The sequence below is a fragment of the Molossus molossus genome, unplaced genomic scaffold (assembly GCF_014108415.1).
Source record: "Molossus molossus isolate mMolMol1 unplaced genomic scaffold, mMolMol1.p scaffold_m16_p_1, whole genome shotgun sequence".
NCBI lineage: Eukaryota > Metazoa > Chordata > Mammalia > Chiroptera > Molossidae > Molossus > Molossus molossus.
The window spans coordinates 38,570,568-38,579,787 of record NW_023425344.1 but is presented as its reverse complement, the minus strand read 5'-3'; the positions used below and the strand labels follow the sequence as shown (position 1 = coordinate 38,579,787).

Genomic DNA, 9,220 nt, shown 5'->3' with positions numbered 1-9,220 from the left:
AAGCATCTCTGGAGCTGGAGGAGTGAGGATGACTCAGGTAATGGCAGCTCCCCTGTCCTGGGGCTTACCGGCCGGGCACACACCCAGCTCTTCACAGAGCTTTCCCCCTCTTAAAGCTCACAGCCACCTTTTGAGGTAGGTCCCCATTATAGCCATGAAAAGCGGAGGCTTGGAGTTTAGTAATTTACACAAGGTAAGTAACAGAGTTAAGACTTTCTGATACCAAGCCCCGACTTTTAATTCAAGTCCCTATGCCCAAATTGTTGGTGCTCAAATTCATCAAGTAACTGCTCAGTTTTCTACTTTGCTGGTGTAGATACAGGCGACCCCCATCAGCGGGCAGTTTCCCTGTCCCTCCTGGTGGCAGGGAAAAGGCACCCAGGCGGCTGCACAGGTTTTCCGGCACTGGGGTAACAAAGGGCCACAAGTCGGGGGGCTTGACGCGGTGGAAGGTTTTCCTCTCATCCGCCCTCCCGGGGGCTAGAAGGCTGAAATCGAGGCTCTGGCAGGGCCACGCTTCCTCTGAAGGCTCTGGGGAAGAATGCTTCCTCACCTCTGTTGCCTTCTGGGGATTCCTAGCAATCTTGGGGGTTCCTTGGCTTGTACCCACCTCTATCTTTACATGACCTTCTTTCCTGTGTCTGAGCGTCTGAATCTCAAGTCATGGAATTTAGGGCCCATCTGATCCAGTCTGACCTCATGGTAACTTGTTACATCTGCAAAGACTCGATTTCTAAATAAGGTCACATTCTGAAGTTCTGGGTGGACATGTAATTTTGGGGGGACACACTTTAACCCTCCATTACTGTTATCCCTGGAAAGACTATTATCGACATGAGAATCCACTCCCAGAAATGACACATTTTTACCTTTTCCAGGGCACCGTGGCAAAACATAAGGCATCTTTCACTTTATAATCCTATTATTTCTACGATCAGGTATTTTCTGTTGCAAATTGCAATAGCACATAGTTAGTCTGGAGTCTGTTTCATAAGCCTTTTGAAATTTAATGAGCTGCAAGCAAAATCTGATTTTTCAGAAGAAATAATGCAGCGGCACCTTCTGAAGCACTCAGAGAGCTCGTGGCCATGAACCCTTCCAGGAGCTCACCCCCAGAAATGTTCCAAGGCTCACGTCTCCTTCCTCAGAGCCCTGGAAAATAGTGCCATTTGTCAGGAAGCCATTTATCTGTCTTCATGGCTGGTGGGAGTGAAAAGTGACAAAACAATGTTATCAGAGGCCATGCTCACAGTTGTGATCGGCGTCAAGGAGACCCCAACTGGTTCTACATTTATTTATCAGAACAGTCCGTAAGGTTTGTGCCCACACAAACAAACACCAGTATGCATCATATTTATGTCACAATTCTGGTTGAATTGGAAAGAAAAATTGGCACATTCTTAAACTGAATTTTTGAGTCCCCTTTCATGTTGAAAGCAAATGATTTCTTTGTTGAGCTTCTAGGCTCCAGCCCTGCTGGTTTTTTTTTTTTTTTTTTTTTTTTATCCTTGGAAGATGCCAAGCTTATTCCAGCCTTTATATATCTGTTTCTCCCTTTCTTTCTCCGTATCTTCCCGAGGCCAGCTCCTTTTTCTGACTCAAGATGTCTTCCCTGACCACTGCAGCTTTACTTTCATTATAGTACAATCTTCACCTGACTTGTAATTATTAATATTTTGTGTAATTGTTTTTATATTTGTCCTTCCCACCCGCTATCTAGAATATAAGCTCCATGAGATAAGAGACCTCATTTAATTTCTTGCTATATCCCAAGCACCTACTTGGCACAGAGTAGGTGCTCAGTTAATATTTCTGACTGAGTTCACTGACCCAGCCTGGATTCAGTTCTCATCCTGGACATAAGAGACTCCAGAAACTCCATTCAGAAGAACTCAGTGTCCAGTCTGTCCTCTGAGACAAGCAAGAGGCCAGGCCACTGGACACAAGCTGCACCCAAGCCGGCTGGAATCTCATGGGTAGGTACAGGGAACAGTAAGAAGGACCGTCCAGGATTATAGAGCTTATTGTTAAAGTCCAAGATGAAGTGAAATAAGCCAAGAATCCAGTTATCAACTCAAAGGGAATAGGCAAAGAGGGAAAATCCAGATTCAAGGAAACAGGAAGGAATTAGGGAAACCAGACCAAAACAATAAGGTTCAAAGTAAAGAATGGGAGGTGGAACTTGGAGGAAGTCCCTGAGCCATGGAATCGTAGGCACAGCTGCTTATAGGGTCTTTGACCAAGTGCACAGGTGGAAAGGAAGCTATTAAGGGTAGTGACTTAAACTCATTTACTCAGAATGAAATCAGACTTTCGATTGGACCAGTTCTAACCTTGTACCCTACTCCTACTTATTGGATCTTTTTATTTATTTATTTTATTTTTATTAAAAAAAGTTCTTTCCCTTTATTGATTCTAGAGAGAGAGAGAGAGAGGATGAGAGAAGGAGAAAGGGACAGAAACATCAATGGGAGAGAACATAGATTGGCCGCCTCCTGCATGCCTCCCACTGGGGATTGTGCTCCCTGACAGGAAATCTAACCGGCAACCTCTTGGTGCATGGGTTGCCGCTCAACCACTGAGCCACACTGGCTACACATTCCTTTTATTTGCAGACAGAGTGGGATGGGGGGTGGTGGAAAGAAGGGGGAGAGAGAGAGAGAGAGAGAGAGAGAGAGAGAGAGAGAGAGAGAGAGAGAGAGAGAGAAACATCAATGTGAGAGAGATACTGAGCTGCAACCAAGATATGTATCCTTGACTGGAATTGAACCTGCGACTCTTTGGTCCACAGGCAAACACTCTAACCACTGATCCAAACCGGCCAAGGCTAGATCTTGACCTAATCTCCCAAACCCACTGTTCTCCTAGAATTGAACATTAGTCCTAGAATTGAACATTAGTCTTGTTCCCAGTTATGGAGAGATGAGATGAGCAGAGGATGGAATTAGGTATAGAATAACAGATGTTCTACTGTAAATAGATCTGGCAAGCCTTGTTTTTTACAATTAAGTGTGAGCTTTGAAATGCTTATGAAAAATAATTATTAAAGGAAAAACTTAAAGTGAGCCTTGGGGATAAATGGGGGTTGTATGTTGCTAACTAGCTAATTATTCCTATGGATAGGCATTGTTTAATCTTTAGCCAGAGTGGTACTGTGATATTTATGAGCTGATCTATAAAGTTTTAAGTGTACTTTGTTCACAGTAAAATCTTAAAAGTCTACAGGGTTATCCTTGGCTGGGATAATATGGGGTAAGAGTCCTCAAGGTGTAGCAGAAACACTTGCAGGAAAGAGAAGCGAGGGTCCTAGCCCTGGTCTTACTGCTGCATAGTGGCAAGACATTTGTCCTCCACACCATCATCTGCCAAGTGAGCAGATTTCCAACATGATTGATTCTCTGTTCACCTGTAATATGTATAAGATCAGAATTTATATAACAAAATATGCATGTAAATGTGTTTTCAAGATATATGTGCAATTAGATTGATATGAGTCTGAAAGTAAATTGGCCTGGTGACGGTCGCATCCTGCGCTTACATGAACTATAGTGTCAGATGCAGCTTGGTTTTTGGATTCAGGTTCATGGTGGGACTTTGGTTTGTTCATCTTGCTTCCATGCTTCTGACATAAGGCTATGGTGGACATCTCAGTTGTTCTGCAATCTCAGCCTCTAGTCTTTGTTTTTTTGGTAACAGCCTTATGATCTTTCCTAGGGGAACATCGCTTCTCCACTCTTAGTTCATGGTCAAGACGGCTGTATGGCCTCACACAGGCCTGTCAGAACACGATGTTCCTCAGGCCATGGTGAGTGGTTCAGGGATGGGTACATGATCCCGTCAGAACCAACTGGATTTAATCCTTTTTTGTTTCTAACTATTAGAAAGACAGCATCTGTATTTCTGAAGGACATCGGGTATACATCTGGAATTGCTGATGCCCATCCAGACACCGCAGGGGAGCCTGACCAACAGCGGAGCCATTGCAGAGGATCGCAGGCTGCACTTCCCCACTTATCAGGTTCTGAAGGTTCCAGATAATCCAGCTAAGTGTGAGGTTAGTTAATCATGGACTTTAGTTTCATGAACTCTTAAATGTTGGTTTTTTGCTGAAACAAATTTGAACTGGATGTTGTTATTCGTGACCGAAGGAGTCTTGATATAAAGGCATGTATCTTCCCCAATGAGCAATAAAAATGAAATCTAAATTTTAAGCAGGGATGTTGACTGCTTTTCCATCACCTAGGTCAGTGCCTGGCCCATTGTGCTCAACAGATATTTGTTACAATAATTAGAGCAGTGAGGCCCATTAACCAGTTCTTATTATGTAGTAAATGTTTGTTATAGAAACTTTGCGAAAGAGACAAAAAAAGGAGTAACTGCCCTGGCTGGCATGACTCAGTGGGTAGAGCATTGGCCTGTGCACGGGGGGTCGGGGGTTCGATTCCAGGTCAAGTGCATGTAGCTGGGTTTTGGGTTCAATCCCTGGCCCTGGTTGGGACCAGGGGTGTGTTGGGAGGCAACCAGTCGACATTGATGTTTCTTTCTTTCTCTCTCTCTAAAAATCAATGGGAAAAAAATCCTCTGGTGAGGACTATAAAAAAAAAAAAAAGGAATAACTATCACTAATTACCTTACCATTCAAAAAGAAGCATGGTTACCTTAGTTTATGGTATATTGTTTTTTAATCATATATCATATATTTTTCAAAAATTTTTCCAATTAATATATAATGAGCCAATTTCCAAGTCACTACATAATGCTTTGCAGCACACTTTTAAATGGGTACATAGTATTTTATTGTATGGATGAATCAAGAGTTAATTAAGAAATCCCCAATTATGGACTTTTGGACTGCTTTCAATTTTCAGTAATATAAACAGACTGAATATTTACAAATATCAATGATTATTTTCTTAGCACCATTTCCTAGAAATGAAATTATTGAGCCAAAGAGTATGAACAATTTTAAGATTAATAAAAAATCCTCACCTGAGGATATGTTTTTATTGTCTTTCAGAGAGAAAGGGAAATGTCAGTGTGAGAGAGAAACGTCAGTTAGTTGTGTCCTGTATGTGCCCTGACGGGGAATCGAACCTGCAATTTTTTTGATGTATGGGACTGTACTTTAACCAACTGAATCACTCAACCAGGGCCAATTTAAAAATTTTTGATACAATACTGCAAAAGATTGCTCTCATTAACCTGACTATTAAAAGTTTGAAAAATCTTTGAACAATGAATAGGTAAGAAATACATTTTTATTTATTTTTCTTTGTTAGTGAGGTTTATATTTTTAAGAAGTATTATATAGGTCATTATATTTCTTCTTTTATGAATTCTAGAGTAGTTCTTTATGTTATCATGTTTTTATTTATTTATTTTTTTTTCCCCACATCTTTATTGTTGGATGTAAAATGTATTACAGATGTTCCACATTTTTACCCCATTGACCCCCTCCTCCCCACTCCCGCCCCCCTCCCACCTTTTCCCATACTATTGTCCGTGTCCATTGGTTATGCATATAAGTTCTTTGGTTTATTTCTTCCCACCCCCCAACCCCTTTCCCTTTGAGGTTTGTCAATCTAGCAATGAATTTGTGCTTCTTAATCCCTTCACCTTTTTCATCCATTCCCCCAACCCCTTTCCCAACTGGCAACCAACAAAATATTCTCTGTATCTATGAGAATGTTCCTGTTCTTCCTGTTCATTTTGTTTGTAGATTCCATTGTTGATAGATATGTATTCTTGCCATTTTGTTTGTTCCTACATTTTATCTTTTTCTTTAAAAAGACCCTTCATCATTTCATATAATAATGGTTTGGTAGTGATGAACTCCTTTAATTTTTTCTTGTCTGGGAAAGTTTTTATATGTCCATCGATTCTAAATGACAGCTTTGCAGGATAGAGTAATTTTGGTTGTAGGTTCTTGGTTTTCATCACTCTGAATATTTCTTGCCACTCCCTTCTGGCCTGCAAAGTTTCTTTTGAGAAATCAGCTGACAGCCTAATGGGAACTCCCTTGTAGGTAACTAGCTGCCTTTCTCTTGCTGCTTTTAGGATTCTCTCTTTGTCTTGAACCTTTTGCATTTTGATGATGATGTGTCTTGGTGTGGGCCTCTTGGGGTTCATCTTGTTTGGGACTCTCTGTGCTTCCTGGACTTGTATGTCTGTTTCCTTCACCAAGTTAGGAAAGTTTTCTGCCATTATTGTTTCAAACAGGTTTTCGATTTCTTGTTCTCTCTCTTCTCCTTCCGGCACCCCCAAGATGCGAATGTTGGCACGCTTGAAGTTGTCCCAGAGGCTCCTTACACTATCCTCATTTTTTTGGATTCTTTTTTCTTTTTGCTGTTCTGGTTGGGCGTTTTTTGCTTCCTTATATTCCAAATCGATGGTTTGCTCCTTGGATTTACGTACTCTATTATTGAAGCTATGTAAATTATTCTTTATTTCAGTTAAAGCCTCCTTCGTTTCTAACTGTGCAGCGATCGTTTCTGACTGGTACTTTTTTATGCTCTTGAGGCCCTCACTGAGTTCATTGAGCATCCTTATAAGCAGTATTTTGAACTCAGCATCTGTTAGGTTGCTTATCTCCATTTCGCTTAGTTCTTTTCTTGGGGTTTTGTTCTGTTCTTTCATTTGGGACCTGTTTCTTTGTCTCCTCATTTTGCTGCCTCCCTGTGTTTGTTTCTGTGTATTACTTAATGAGAGGTATGGGGCTCGCTGAGACCCGATGCTGCTCGTTTGAAAGAATTTAGGAAAAACCTGAAGCAGGATCCAAGACAGGCCAATCCTATGGTTAAGCAAGTAGCAACAGCTTGGGTGGGCCTGAAAGTTGGGTGGGGCGGGGCCTCAGGGAGTCAGCAGGGCGGGGCTACCAGTGTGAGCCAGGTTGCTGGAGTCCCAGATATGGCGACTGTCTGCCGCTCCAGGGAAGGGCTCACCAAAGGAACAAAGGCCTCTGACAGCACGTTCGTCCCCGAGAAAGCCCCCTCTCCAGCCCTCGCTCCAGTGCCAAACAGCTCAGTTCCTCCCTGTATTTCTCTGGTGCCCCTGGAGCTGCCTCCCCTCCGAGCTTAGAGGGAGAGAGTCCGACCAGTCTGTGCGCGGGCCCTTTAGGGAGCTGCCTGTGGCTCCAGCCAGGTCAGCTTCCCTGAGCCTCAGTTTCTGCTGGTTTTTCCAGCCAGAAGTTATGGGGACTTCTCTTCCTGGTACTGGAAACCTGAGCGGGGCACCTGGTGTGGGACGGGGACCCCTCAGTCCTCAGGAAGGACCTTCCCAGCCTCGGGAGCCTCCTGATTTTTATCCGCCACACTTGGGTGTGGGACCAGCACGTCGCACCGCCGCCGTGCCGCTGCCGCCACCCCTCGCGCCGCCGCCCCTCCTACCAGTCTGGATGTAGCTGCCTTTTTTTTAAATTCCGTAGTTGTAGGACTTCCATTCAGCTTGATTTCAGGCGGTTTTGGATGATGGTTGTTCTGTAGTTTTGTTGTAACTTGGATGTGGTTGTGGGAGAACGCGATACTGCGTTTCCCTACGTCGCCATCTTGACCGGAAGTCTCTATGTTATCATGTTTTTAAAATACACTTACTGTATTTTATATTTGAAGATGCTGCTTCAGGCCTGTGGAGCAGAATTAGTCCCATAAATTACAAAAACATTTTGGGAGCCACTGCCATACCTATTTGAGATGCTCATACCAGCATTTCTACTAGGTCTAATCACATTTTAAAAACAAATTATTTTTCTTTATTGCTTTTTAGAGAGAGAGAGGGAGAGGGAGAGAGATAGAAACATCGATGAGAAAGAACATCGATTGGCCACCTCCTGCATGCCCCCAAGTGGGGATTGGGCCCACAACCTGGGCATGTGCCCTGACCAGGAATCGAACCAGCAACCTCTTGGTGCGTGGATCAGTGCTTAACCACTGAGTCACACCGGCTGGGCCAGGTCTAATCACTTTTAAAGGTCTCTTTGCTTACTCCAGACCATCAATGTCAGTAGTAGCATCATCAGATGTTCCTATTTCACTAGTTCAAATCATCATCCAGTTTCCCCAGATTATTTATTGCAATAGTCTCCCAAATGGTCTTCCTTCCTCGTTCTCCTTCCTGCACTAATCTATCACCTGCCTTCTCACCTGGAAAATAAACACTCGACCAATCAAACAAATCGTCGCTTGCACTCACATTACTGCCCATAAACCCTCGTTGACTCCACATTGCTTACCGAGTATAGACTGAGCTTCTTGCACTCCAGGCTTACTGAGCTCGAGGCCTTTCACGATTTGGTCTTGGCTTCCCTTCCATTCCAATATTGCATGTCTTTTAACTCATGAACCAAGTAAACTGCCTCTATGCCTTTATTCACATTGCTTTGTTTTCCTTGAGTGCCCATTACTTTCATCTCTGCTTGTCAAAAATCCTTGCAGACACAGTCCATATGCCCCATCCCCACCCCCTCAATGAAGTCATCTCCACTCCTCCAGCCAGGAAAGTCTCTCCCTCTTCTGTGCATCAAACATACATTATATATAAATCTTAGAGAACCTACCTCCCCCCTGTTACCTTCTATGGTTATTTTTATAGATGACTTGTCTTCCTTAATGAGGAGAACACTCATCAAATATATAATTATAACTCTGAAAGGAAAAATCAGTCAAAATATTTAAGAGGCCTACGTTTCCCCCTTTACATTGCAGATCTTGTCCCTGGCCTTTCCTGCGCTTGTATGTCAGCATCTCTCTTAACCTAGTAACTATTTTTGTAGCTCTGACTGTCATGATTTCCACTGTGACATTTGCATGAGGTTTTCTGAAATGCGTGTCTGGATTCCACTTTGTTTTTCTTCTGTGTTTAGGGAGAAGAAAGGCAGGCGGGGGGAGTTTGTAAACACGGCCTGGGGACCTTCCCCCAACAGGCAGCCAGACACTTTGATCATTAGTCCTGTTAAGCGTCTTCCTTTCTGCTGCCTTGTGACGATCTATTTTCCAGGCCTGTTTTGAGGAAGCAGGGAGCCATGGGGCTGTTTAACAGGGTGTTCATTTCTTGTGAACTTAGTTATGTACAGTCAAAATTCCACCAGCTAAAACAGAAATTATCCTTTCCCTTTTAAACTCAGAATAGGTTACCTGGGCAGAGGGGCTCTTATCCATAGTGCCATATGGTTGAGCCTCACCTACCCATCCAGGTCTTAGTATGATTGTAATTTCACTTGGCACTG

The 9,220-nt window shown here is 43.1% G+C and overlaps 1 long non-coding RNA gene across 1 annotated transcript; it reads left to right on the top strand.

Annotated features, from left to right (window-relative positions):
- The first annotated feature begins 1,831 nt into the window (after positions 1-1,831).
- On the top strand, positions 1,832-3,998 carry LOC118624577. The gene is made up of 3 exons (XR_004958396.1): positions 1,832-1,976; positions 3,715-3,805; positions 3,882-3,998. It is a non-coding gene; the product is annotated as an uncharacterized LOC118624577 (long non-coding RNA).
- The last annotated feature ends 5,222 nt before the right edge of the window (positions 3,999-9,220 follow it).